Source organism: Halichoeres trimaculatus, unplaced genomic scaffold, assembly GCF_033239565.1.
Source record: "Halichoeres trimaculatus isolate MK-OKI-2021-1 unplaced genomic scaffold, fHalTri1.1 fHalTri1_scaffold_3, whole genome shotgun sequence".
Taxonomy (NCBI): Eukaryota; Metazoa; Chordata; class Actinopteri; order Labriformes; family Labridae; genus Halichoeres; species Halichoeres trimaculatus.
Window position 1 is genome coordinate 2064151 of NW_027437181.1, and position 13645 is coordinate 2077795.

At 38.1% G+C, this 13645-nt stretch overlaps 2 protein-coding genes across 3 annotated transcripts in view; one reads left to right on the forward strand and one right to left on the reverse strand.

The window, feature by feature from the left end:
* Positions 1–13645, reverse strand: part of kcna4 (potassium voltage-gated channel, shaker-related subfamily, member 4) — a 91166-nt gene that overhangs the window by 63210 nt on the left and 14311 nt on the right. Inside the window, exon 1 of one of the 2 annotated variants that reach the window (XR_012598082.1) lies at positions 8703–8784. The exons of the other annotated variant lie outside the window; for it this stretch is intronic. The gene's annotated coding sequence lies outside the window, so the exon portion shown is untranslated. Of the gene's footprint in view, positions 1–8702; positions 8785–13645 lie in introns of those variants that run through there. 2 annotated transcript variants of the gene reach the window in all.
* Positions 9106–13645, forward strand: part of LOC141787567 (gonadotropin subunit beta-1-like) — a 34545-nt gene continuing 30005 nt past the window's right edge. The window contains exon 1 of the mRNA XM_074666065.1: positions 9106–9205. The gene's annotated coding sequence lies outside the window, so the exon portion shown is untranslated. The remainder of the gene's footprint in view (positions 9206–13645) is intronic.

A 13645-nucleotide genomic window follows, 5' to 3' on the forward strand; every position in this document is an offset into this window, starting at 1 on the left:
TTTACCACGAGCTCTTGTCTCCTCCCATGTGTCAATTTATTATTATTTATCAACAGTTAGGTAGAGACGTGTCTGTAACGTGTAACGTTAGTGAATCCTGGTTCTGTCCTACCAGAGCTCATCTACCAACTCCAACCTCACCAAGCAGAGCTAACGTAACCTCACTCTTCATTTTACTGATAGACTCTCAAGTTTGAACAGACCACTGCAGAATAACTGCTGACTGTGGGTTGGAGGCTACATTAGCACAAACACATTAACCTGGGGTTTAGCCTTTAGCTCGTGTTTTAGCCTTTGGTTTGTGTTTAAGCATTGAATTTATGCTTAAGCCCTTAGCTTGTGTTAAAACATTTGGCTTAGGTTTTAGCCTTTAGCTTGTGTTTTATCCTTTGGTTTGTGTTTAAGCCTGATGCTTGTGTTCCAGCCTTTAGCTCATGTTTTAGCCTTTAGCTTGTGTTTTAGCCTTTAGCTCATGTTTTAGCCTTTAGCTTGTGTTTTAGCCTGTAGCTTAGGTCTTGTCCTTTAGCTCAGGTTTAAGCTTTTAGCTCATGTTTTATGCTTAAGCTCAGGTTTTAGCCTTTAGCTCATGGTTAGCCTTAAGCTCAGGTTTTAGCCTTTAGCTTGTGTTTTAGCCTTTAGCATGTATTAGCCATTAGTTCGTATTTTAGCCTGTAGCTTAGGTTTTAGCCTGTAGCATTTGTCTCATCCTTAAGCTCAAGTTTTAGCCTTTAGCTTGTGTTTTAGCCTTTAGCCATGTGTTAGCCCTTAGTCTTTGTTTAAGCCTTTAGCCATGTTTAGCCTTTAGCTCATGTTTTAGCCTTTAGCTTGTGTTTTAGCCTGTAGCTTAGGTTTAAGCCTGTAGCTTATGTCTTGTCCTTTAGCTCATGTTTTAGCTTTTGGCTTGTGTTTTAGCCTGTAGCTGATGTTTCACTCTTTAGCTTGTGTTTTAGCCCTTGGCTCTAGTTTCAGCCTTTAACTCATGTTTCAGCCTTAAGTACATGTTTTAGCCTTCAGCTTCTGTTTTAGCCTGTAGCTTAGGTTTTAGCCTTTAGCTTATGTCTTGTCCTTTAGCTCATGTTTTATGCTTAAGCTCAGGTTTTACTCTTTAGCTAATGTGTCAGCCTTTAGCTCAGGTTTTAGCCTTAGGCCTATGTTTAAGTCTTTTGCTCATGATTTAGCCGTTAGTTCGCATTTTAGCCTTTAGCTTAGCTTTTAGCCTGTAGCTTTTGTCTCGTCCTTTAGCTTGTGTTTTAGCTCTTAGCTCTAGTTTTAGCCTTTAGCTTGTGTTTTAGCCCTTGGCTCTAGTTTTAGCCTTTAACTCATGTTTCAGCCTTTAGCTCGTGCTCTATCTCTCTCCTGTTTCTCTTTCTTCTGCTCTTCTGTCCTTTTTCTGTCTGACAGTTAGGCTCCAGTGTCCACCATCACTACAAAATTAATCACAGAAATCATTTTCAGCAGAGAAAAACACAGATCTCTCTTCTCTCTACTAAACTTCATCAGCCGGCGTGGTGTTGTCATAGAGACGTACTGTAAATAAAAGTTGCCCAGAAGTTGCATTTCAAAATGACTGACACTGCTGCTGATAATCTCACTTTAAAGTGTGGATTAGGATCAGGCAGAAATCTTGAAGGGAGACTTTTTCAGGATCACTTAGAAACTCCTCACAGCTCCTTTAAGGACATGTGGGTTTATCAGAACCTGTTTGCTGTTAATTGTACATCGTTAGGAACAACTAAAAGATCAATATGTGCCCCCTGACCATCCAGAACAACGGTCGTAAACAGGCTCAGATGCAGCACGGTGGAGCAGAGACTCTGTAAAAACACATTTCACAAGAAATATTCTTGATTATTTCTTTAAACACACAAACATCGCCAACGACACTTGTTCTCCGGATCAGTAAACAAACATCCTGATGCTTAAACACGCTGCGGTCTGGTGTTTTAAGGAAAATAAAATACAGGAGGTGATAAATTGTCGAATGTTATGTTGTTAAGTTACGGCTGCAGGAGATGTATGCTGCAGCCTGATATAGCAGGCTTACATTATTAATGAAATTTGACTCATCATTAGTCAGAGCCTCTCGTACGCCTGTTATTTGGGTTACATTATTCATCAATGTGTGCATAAAGAGCAGATGTTTTGACTGAAAAAAAGCTCCACAGCTGCTCTAAACCTACAGGTTTTGTTTGTGCAGGAAAACTGTGACTCTGCGCTTTTACAACAAGACGGACAGAAATTTAAATCTGCTTTGCTTTACAGAAAAAATGAGAGTGCAGACTGATGTATCATAATGTAGACGATGACGGCACATTAACGTGAGGCGCTGTCTGACCCCGCTGTCCTCCACGAGTCCTTGTCACACAGGAAAAGGAGAATTTGTCTGTCTAATCTAATCATGAGTAGCCCGAGGTATTTTTAGACAAACAAGATTTAATTGAAGTTCTGACCGCCCCTGATCCAAGCAGAGATTATGGAAACAAAGCGAGACAAAGTGCTGACTGTTAACATTTTTCAAATTGACACGGCCGCCAAAAAAAGGAGAGATTAAGAAGTTAGAAGACAAAGAGCCGTGTACGTTCAACACGGAGTGATCCCAGCTGAGATAAGAAACCGCTACAACAAACAGGCTTTTTATTACGGAAGTGTACTGCATTCACTTGAAGAAAAAAAAAACAACTCAGAGTCATTTATTCTTCGTTTTGTTTTTATAATTTTTTCTGTTTTTCTGGTTAATATTTTTTTGTTGGTTTGTTTTTTGTTATTATAATTATATACGTTTGTTTTTTGTTATATTTATTTCTGGTTTTATGAGTAATTTTTTTGTGGTAATTAATTTTGTTTTTTTTTTTATTAATGTTTTTTTATTGGTTTGTTTTTTGTTATAAATTTTTTTTGTTTTCGTGGTAATTTTTTCCTCCTGTTTTTAGGAGAATTTTTTTTTCCTGAAGTATCGAGCTACTTCAAAATCCCGTGAGAACCTCCAACCTGCAGACGACCGTGGATGTGTGGTGGCTCCTGTGTCCTGCACGGATCAGAGATCCTGTTCGGCACATAAATGCCTTATCCTTAACTTTCTACCGGTCTGTACCGGGTCAATAAAGGTAAGGTATTAGCCACACACAGGGTATGATACCCTCGTTATGTTTTCGACTTTATCCTTATATTTTATATAAGCCTATTGTTCAAAGTAATCCTTAAGGAATAGACGAAGATGTGGCATTAAAAGGTAGAAAGTTAAGGATAAGGCATTTATGTGCCGAACAGGATCTCTGATCCGTGCAGGACACAGGAGCCACCACACATCCCAGGAGTCGTCTGCAGGTTGGAGGTTCTCACGAGATTTCGAAGTAGCTCGATACTTCAGGGAAAAAACTACTCCCAAAAACAGGAGGAAAAAATTACTCATAAAAACGGAATTAATTAAAACAAAAAACAAACCAATAAAAAAATATTAATCAGAAAAACAAAATTTATGAGCACAAAAAATTACTCATAAAAACAGAAATAATTAGAACAAAAAACAAACCAATAAAAAAATATTCATCAAATTACCACAAATAAATTACTCATAAAAACAGAAATAATAAAAACAAAAAACAAACCAATTAAAAAAAATATTTATCAGAAAAACAGAATTTATTACCACAAAAAATTACTCATAAAAACAGAAATAATTAGAACAAAAAACAAACCAATAAAAAAATATTAATCAGAAAATCAAAATTTATTACCACAAAAATTACTCATATAAACAGAAATAATTAGAACAAAAAACAAACCAATAAAAAAATATTCATCAAATTACCACAAATAAATTACTCCTAAAAACAGAAATAATTATAACAAAAAACAAAACAATTAAAAAAATATTAATCAGAAAAACAAAATTAATTACAACAAAATAAATTACTCATAAAAACAGAAATAATTATAACAAAATAACAAACCAATAAAAAATATTGATCAGAAAAACAAAATTAATTACCACAAAAAATTACTACGAAAAACAGAAATAGTTATAACAAAATACAAACCAATAAAAAAATATTAATCAGAAAAAAAAATTAATTACCACAAAAAAATTACTCATAAAAACAGAAATTATCATAACAAAAAGCAAACCAATTCCAAAATATTAATCAGAAAAACAAAATAATCACCACAAAAAAACAAACAGAAGAATAAATTACTCTGAAAAACCTGAGTTGTTTTTTTTTTTTTGCTTCAAGTGAATGCAATACGCTTCTGAATTTCACTCTTTCATCACCAGTAGTTGGAAAACAGAGACGTTTCCCTGTGATGTTTCGCAGCTGATGACTCCTGCGGCGCCTGGTTATGGAGCTCACTCTCTACTGATCTTGTCGACACACACTGATGCATGTGAACGTGTGTGTTACCGTAGTCTCGCAGCAGGATAAGCATCTGCGGCCTCGCAAAAGTTTACAGAACCCAGCAGGGGGGCCGTCCTCTGCTCACCAGCTCATCTTCACAGGGAGCGCCAGAGAGAAAACTTTTTTATGGTTGAGCAGCTGCTGCATTTAATCAAATCTCCTGCTTGTTCATAAAAAAAAAAAAAAAAAGCTGCAGCACTGTTGGGGTTTAAGGTAGCACTCTGGAGAATGAAGGTTACAAAAAAAAGCCCAAAACTTGATATGACAAATCCTTGAAATGCTTACCTTTCCCCAAAGCCATGACAAATCTGTAATCCTCCGCTGCCCCAGATTGTCTGCTTGTGTGACAGCAAACCTAATCAACATTTTGGCCAAACATACCTGTGTGTGCACTGCAGGAGGACTCACAGAGCAGCAAAGCTCTTCATAATGTAAATATTGATGACGTCTGTTTTCTGAGATAGCTCCAAGACAAAAGCATTCTGAAGGTGCAGAAACCCAACACGCAGGCCGATGTGTAATTAGCAACACAATCCTCACGTCCAGAGCAGAGTAACACAATAAAGCCTCAGATACTGTTGGATTAATGCAGCCAATTAGAACGCAGGGATACGGCGGAGGCTGCAGAGACTCAGGTTGCTATCCATCAATAGAGAGACATTATGTAACTGCTTCATGGAAACCACAAGCTGGTTTAAACTTACACCAGAGCCGTAATCCCAAGAGGGCTTTGTTAACCGCCCTCGTCAGGCCGAGCTGCGAACATTTTGTTTACGTGGAAAATGGGAGGCGACAAACAGTCTTTGTCAATTACACCGTGGCCTGGAGTGAGTAAGACACTGGCCTGGAGCAGGTAATTGGTCAAAGAAAGGGCAAGTTGTCCTGCTCGCTGTTTGTCAGACACACATTTGCAGTTTGCAGTTGTTATGGAAAAAGATGCAGAGTCTGAATTCTTTGGATTTAGAAACTACTACTGAGAGCTTAAAAAAAATATAAGGCCTTGAGGAAATTACAGTACTGAGATCATTCAAAGTACTTTTCCCTTCATGCATCAGTTATCCAACCACACACACACAGAGCAGACGCTGCAGTACAAAGTGGCCTTTGACACCAAGCAAAGACGGTATAAAACCACGGACAGGACGACAGCTACCCCCAAGTGAAGCCAAAACGTGATGAGGGTCCTCGCACAAAGGGAGAGGACACCTCCTAGTACAGGGGTGGCCAACCAGTCAGAGACCAGGAGCCAACAAAATTACCGTAGTACTAAAAAGAGCTACATCACACGTGGTCTTACAAACACACTTCCTCTCACACATGAATGAAATGACATAAAATGAAAATCAATACATTTCCAATTTTCAAAGCCAGTTTTAATGTGTTTGTAAGTGTATTTGAATTTTAACTCTGAGCCATTTCAAAGACAAATTTCTGTTTTTACTGCAGAAGAGACTAAGTTCCATCTATCTATCTATCTATCTATCTATCTATCTATCTATCTATCTATCTATCTATCTATCTATCTAGCTTAATAGCTTAATAGCTATGAGCATATGAACGAGCACATGTAGAGAAGAGAAACTGAAACTTAAGTATCAATCTTCTCATCACCCAAGTACTGGTTAATATCGATCCCAGTCTCTCTCTGTCTCTCTGTCTGTCTGTCTCTCTGTCTCTCTGTCTCTCTCTCTCTCTCTCTCTCTCTCTCTCTATATATATATATATATATATATATATATATATATATATATATATAGAGAGAGAGAGAGAGAGAGAGACAGACAGACAGACAGACAGACAGACAGACAGACAGACAGAGACTGGGATCTATATATATATATATATATATATATATATATATATATATATATATATATATGTATATATATATATATTATATTATATTATATTATTAATGAATGGATCGAAGAGCCTCATACCAAAAGGCAAAGAGTCACAGGTTGGCCACCCCTGTCCTAGTAAGCGTATACAAAAACTGAACCCCAAACTACCAAAATGTGCTCTTTAACGCCACCAAGGCACACTAAAACAGCTGTCAATGGTAGTAGGAATGTCATAGAGAAACCAAACCATCATTAAAATTTTTGTCTCATTGAGACGCACAAATTTTATGCTGACACCCCTGACCTATCTCAAACATGAAGTCAGCTATTTACTTTTCAAAGTAAAATCTGGCTGCTTTTTGGCCCTTTTTCAATAATACCTACTCCCACACCATAAATGGTATCAGCTTAAAATTCGCTACAATGACAGAGCGGACCCTGCTTTACATCATTTGTGAGGGAATTTGTTCTTTCTCAAATCGTTTTTGAATGGCGAGCCCTCAAAGTCGGTGAACCGCAAAGAAGCCCTCTCAGGTCAGCCTATTAGAAACAATGGGAGTGGAGGATCCAGCTCCAGACAAGCTGCGGCAGTTAGGCCTCTACACACTTAAGTAAAAATAATACAGCTTTAACAATGACATGGATGGATTCCAAATTACAAATTATTTTCACAAAAATAACATATTTTTAGAGAGATATGGTCAAAATTGTGGCATCCATGAGGAGATGTTTCTAGAACTTAAGTCAGTTTCACTCCTGAGAGGGCAGCAGTTGGTGATGATGTCACAATCATTGAGAGTTCCATACAGCTGGTCGTGTGAATCACTGAAGGCGGGAAAATGGAATGTTTTTTTTCACACACATTATAAAGGGATGAAACCTTGACAGTGGAAGTAAAACAGGCAGTGGAAGACAGTGCAAGGACCCTACTTCTAGTTAGTTTTTCCATGTTAAAAATTGACCTACAGCTCTGTTGACAAAAGTTGGAGAGAAAACAACACAATATTGTAACAAAGCTCTGTTATCATCACTCTTTTGTACTGTTATCATGAAGCAAGCAGCCAAGCTCTCAAACACATACAACCAAATATACGACACACAGCACTGTTCCACCACGCTCCCTCTGATGTGGGGAGTCCCAATATAAGCCACTGTAGCGTTCATATTAAAGACGATAGGTGTAAATACAAGAAGGACTCCTGTTTTAGAAAAACACTTCCACTGGTTGATGTTGCTGCAGTGTAGGCTTCCCTCAATCCAGAAATAGAGAGCAAAGCAGTCAATAACTGGAAGTGTATCTAGGTTCCCTGGGGTCCTGAATCTCTCTCTATGTTCTTTATATCCTCCGTTTCCCACTTTGAAACCACCTGAACGCTGTGGATTCAGTGAAGACAGTTTTTCAGTTATAGTGCTGATAGTGACTGAATAGACTTTTGTCATTCAAACCAGATTAAACGTTAATCTTGTTTTCTTCTGTTGTCAAACCAACAGCTTACAATTTAAGGGTACAATATGAGTAGCAAGAGCAGAGTGACCCTCTTTTTTAAATCAGCGTAAACTCTGATAGCATCCAGGAAATATCATCACACAGTGGAAACAGAAATTTTCCTGCTTTATTCAAACATAGGCCATTTACTTTAGCTAGTTACAATAAATGCTAACAGATGTAGCTACTACAAGATGTGAAGATTTGAGGCTACACCTTTTGCATATTTTAGCATCATGGCTAATTTGACTGACAGTTGGGCAGGTTGTAGCAAAGCAGCAACCGGCAGCTGTTAGAAATGTAGCCCATGCTGAAGAAAACGGTGGTTCTTCGAGATTCAGATTTAAGCTAGCTGCAGGATTGCTAGAAACTACATTGACACCAAGCCAAAAGAAACCTGTTTACCTCATCCTAACCTGAGAATGTGAAAGAGAATGACAGAATCAGAGGTTGAGTTTAGCATTGCTAAAATGGCCACTGCCAACGACTGGCTTCAAAACTCTACATCAGAAACACATGGGTGATGTCACAGGGCCTATGTCTTTACATCATACAGTCAATGGTTGTAGCCAGGAGGGCTAAGGCCGACCTCTACCACCTTTTTCCTTTTGCTAGGTCGTCTGAAAGTTGTTTTTTTTTGACAGAGTATTAACCTATTACTAAGTCCCGTCCTTGAACACAAATAGCCAATCACAGTGTCATTAAAATGCAATGCAGAAAGTCAGTTTTTGTTCAGTTTTATGAGATTTTTCTGAGATTTTGAGTATAAAAATGGTCAAACAGTGTTCATAGGGTACATGTAACTCTGACACAAAGTATCCTGAGAGGCTGGGTGACAGGGTGTATTTTTAACCCTTTTATAAGATACACCTGGACAGAGAAAAGTTTCTTCTTTGGATAAAGTTGTGCAGAAGACAACATCAGCTCAATGTGAATAAAACGAAAACAAAGATAGAAAGACGTGAAGTTGACACTCACACACAGGTATGTTTCCTCAGTGGTTGTAGTTTGAATTCACCTGCTTCTCTGCTCCTCCACAGGCTCCTTTGGTGCAACCAGAGCTGTGGGTGAAGTGTGCTTTTAAAAAAGGGGGAGGGGAGAGCTGCTCAGGTGTGTTGATTGGGGATGAAACCATTTCACACTTAAACAGGGTTTGTTTCTTTGTGTGTATATGCATAGTCTGAATATAGGTGTAGTTTGGTTAAAGATTATTTAAATACATGGTGCAATATAAATTCATCTGTTTAAGTTCTCATGTTAATTTGATCTATGGTGGTTAATTAGTATAGCTTATGTTAAGCTAGCAGGTGGTTGGTCCAGAGGGAGGGGCTTAGCATTTAAAAGCTTCAGGCCAACATGGCTCTCGAGGAGTGTAGATGAGTCTGAGGTTGTTCCTTTTTCTTAGTTCTTTTGCCTCCTTGATTTTTGCAACTCCAGCCATCGTCATGTTGTTTTTCTGTGGACCTGTTTTGCAACATAAGGTAAGCTAACGTCATCTCTGAGGCAGCAGATTGTGACTTTGCTGTAAAGAAATATAAAGTTATCTTTAACACTAGAACTACCACTGCAGTCTGACAGACGTTTTGGGATTTTCTGTAACGTTAGCTAAAGTTAGCCTAGCATTAGCTCCTAGCTCCTTTGTTTGTTGGGAGTTCATTTGCCTGTTTTGTTGTAGTTTTTGTTCTTTAGTGATCATACAGCATTGTTAGTCGTGTCCAAAGGGCTCTAGCTAAGCTAACATTAGCTTCTGGAGCTTAGCTTCATTAGCTTATCTATGATAGCTGAGCTAACAAATGTTGTCAAACGTTTTGCTAAATGATTCAGTGACTTTTCTGTAAAGAAATATAAAGTTATCTGCAGTCTGACAGATGCTTTGGGATTTTCTTTTATGTTAGCTAAAGTTAGCCTAGTGTTAGCTCCTGGCTGCGTTGTTCATCATGTCTTTCTTTTTTTGGGGGGTGTTCACTGGCCTGTTTTGTTCTTTGGTGATCATACAGCATTGTTAGCTGTTGTCTAAAGGGCTCTAGTGAAGCTAATGTTAGCTTCTAGAGCTTAGCTTTATTATCTTATCTGTAATAGCTAAGCTTACAAAGGTTGTCAAATGTTGTGCTGAATGATTCAGTGTAAATTCTGTAGCTCCAAACTAACAGAGACACACTCTTGGTAAAGATGGTAAAAAGGAGGTTATATTTTTGTCACTGAATGTTCACTGTTTGTCTGAGTGACTGATAGGGGCGTGGCTTAGCCATAAAGTCGATTGCATACATTACCCAGACTTCCTCTGGGGAAAGGGACTGGAGACAGAACAACCAGTAAAAAGCAGCGGTCATAGTCTTTAACCTGTTAGGTTAAAGACCATGACGGACACTTTGGGATTTTCTCTGACATTAACTAAAGTTAGCCTAGCATTAGCGCCTAGCTCCTTTGTTTGTTGGGAGTTTATTTGCCTGTTTTGTTGTAGTTTTTGTTCTTTGGTGATTGTACATTACTGTTAGCTGTTGTCCAAAGGGCTCTAGTTAAGCTAACGTTAGCTTCTAGGGCTTAGCTTCATTAGCTTATCTGTAATAGTTGAGCTAACAAAGGTTGTCAAACGTTGTGTTGAATGATTCAGTGACTTTTCTGTAAAGAAATATAAAGTTATCTGCAGTCTGACAGATGCTTTGGGATTTTCTTTTATGTTAGCTAAAGTTAGCCTTGCATTAGCTCCTGGCTGCGTTGTTCATCATGTCTCTTTGTTTTTAGGGAGTTCATTGGCCTGTTTTGTTCTTTGGTGATCATACATCATTATAAGCTGTTGTCCAAAGGGCTCTTGTTATGCTAACATTAGCTTCCAGGGCTTAGCTTCATTAGCTTATCTGATTTAGCTGAGCTAACAAAGGTTGTCAAACGTTGAGCTAAATGATTCAGTGCAAATTCTGTAGCTCCAAACTAACAGAGACACACTCTTGGTAAAGATGGTAAAAAGGAAGATATATTTTTGTCACTGTTTGTCTGAGTGAGTGGAAGGGGCGTGGCTTAGCCATAAAGTCGATAGCATACATTACCCAGACTTCCACTGGGGAAAGCCTCTAAAAAGCCAAGGTCGTGGTCTTTAACCTGTTAAACCTCACCTCTCATTGGCTCTTTCTCCCAGCTTTCTCTGACTAATAGTTTTGACAATAAGTCGTTAATAATCAGCGTCAACATTAACTCCAGAGGTTAAAAATGACCACATCATGTCCCTCTTCATCATTTTTTAATGCTTTGTCTTTTTAAAGACACAACAATTTATCTTGAGACCCGCACGATGACACGGGCTGGGATCGTCCATTGTGTGTGTGTGTGTGTGTGTGTGTGTGTGTGTTGGCTGCAGAGCGCGCTGACAGCTCTTTATCAGGCCTGATTAATGTATTGGCAGCACAGACAAAGACATTCCAGCCTCATGAACTTCCTCCCTGTTTCTCCTCTTATTTTCTTTCCAGCTGACTTTGATTACTTCCTAGAAGAAATATTTTATCAGAGGCCTGATGGCCAATATAAAACATTGATAATTTACTGTAATTACTAAAAAAAAAATTGCGTGTAAGATTCTTTTCTGGAACAACCAGAGGCATGATTATGTTGTTCCCGTCTCTGTAATTCTGCCTGATTAATGATTTTTCCACATATTCATTATTGTTATGAAAACACGCCGACGGGATCCGAGGGGGAAATGTTAAAGCAGGATGAACTTCTCGCCTCCTTCCTCACATATAACCCTTTATGTCTGCGGGGCACAACGCGCTGATAAAATGTCGACGTCTATTATTTCACCATATGGGATCTGTGCTCGGGGCTGTTTGTGTGTACGTACACATTGTTAGCTCCACTTTTCCTCTCACTCTCTGTCTCCTGTTGGAGGGGCCTGTTGTGAATGCACTTGCCTTAAAAAACAAAGCTACAAAAACGCTCAGTTGTCTGAAAAAAGGCCTCTTAGTAGTGGTCAGATTGGCGGTCTCACACTGAGGGTTCCCTGCAGAGATGTCGACCACTACGGAGGGATATTTTCATTTCTATTTTGGATGCTGTTCTGCTTTTTCTGCCAAAGCTAGAGGATGTGCAAATGCATGGAAGTACAATGCAGAAAATCCATTCCTGCCAGTGTTTTCAGAGAGGATGTGAAATTAAAGCATCAATGAATGCACCAGCAAAGGCAGATATGAAGCAAAGATTTTAACAATGCAGCTTTGAAAATGTGATGAGGAGGGGAGGGCACTCAGCACATTTGTATATGGGGACTTGTGTCTCTGTACGGGGCCTTTAAAAATTCACTGCTGACATTAAGAGGTCAAAACATCTCAGTCGTGACACAGTTTTTGATTCTCTTTAAAAAAACATGCAATCTGACTTCATAATCTCCAGAAACATTTTCATCACTTTATTACTCTCTATGCTAACTGAAGGTTTGTGTGTCATGTTACCAGGAAGAGGTGGGTACCTTTCACATTTGAAACCATACCATACCAATGCCTGGTATCTGGCAATCGGTACCAGTACTCAACGCTACCAATTTTCTATACTTTTTTGTGTTTATATGGTAATGAATATCAATTTGTTTAATAAAATAAATAAATTTAAGTAAATAAATAAGTTTGACTCCTGAGCATCTGGCACACGATGGAAACAGGAACTGTGTGCTGTGGTTGTCATCAGACGTTGGTGCCAATCATGAAATGTGTCTGATGTGTCGTCGTCCCCCCTCAAAGACTAACTTGATTCATGATACCTCATTGATTCTTGAATACAAAAATTCCTCCACAACATATTCCCACCTCTCAGCCTGTCAGCGCCCTTATATGGGCAAAACTTGTACGTTTAATAACTTCAACATAAGTATCACGTCATAAAACAAATCACTCCTTTAGAGTGTGCTGATGAAGAAAAATACATTCAGACAAAATCTTTTTATTTATTTTATTTTTTTTGACCAGTCTTTTAACTTGTAAAGTTTGGCCTCTTTGAATGGGTGTGTATGTGGTTTCGAGTGTTTCTGCAGCAAGCCTCTAGTGGACACTTGATGAACTGCAGTTTAACACTTCCACATAGGCCTTATATTTTAAGACAAGAGGTTGCCAGTTTATCACAACCCAAAAGACTAATAAAAAAAATAAGTCCAACATTTACAGACAAGGATAAGGCCCGCTGATTTTTTTTCTTTTTTAATTAAAAAATTAAAAATTCCTTTTTCAATTTTTTTTTTCTGTGACAAAAAAAAAATCAGAATTCTGACTTAAATCCCAGAATTTAATCCCAGAGTTTTTTCCACAGAATTCTGTAAAAGATTAAACTTTATCCTGAGAATTTAATCTCAGAATTCTGACATTTTTCTCTTTTTTCTTTCTTTTAAATTCAGAATTCTGACTTTTTTCTTAATATTCTGAGTAAAAAAAAAAAATCAGACTTTAATCTGAGACTTTAATCTCAGAATTCTGAAATTAAAAATAAATAAATAAATAAAAAATATTGACCTTTTTTTTATTTATTTATTTATTTTTTATTAGGGGCCCTAATTATCTTCCATAAACCTGTGAAAATGCAAATTACCAACTTCAGTTAAAGATTTGGGAATGCCTATTCAGATTTTGGCAGCCATTAGTTCAGCCCAGAGGCAGGGACACCTACAGGTTAAGCTGTTTTTTGTTAAAGTTAATTTAAAGAGGCTCTGATTCACCTTGAACATGTAAATTTTGAGACTTTCACTGTTTCTGCTGGACTGTACAGAGCTCATTAGGACCTTCTTACCGGATTAAATTAAGGGCTCTGACATCGGTCTGCTCTGGCTCTCTCTGAATGTGTTGGGCTTGATGAAAAGTCACAGACTGTTAACTTTGTGTGCTTCAGACAAAGTCATGCAGCGCTGGTAAACTGAAAACATTAATGCATCTCTGTGAATCACCAGCATC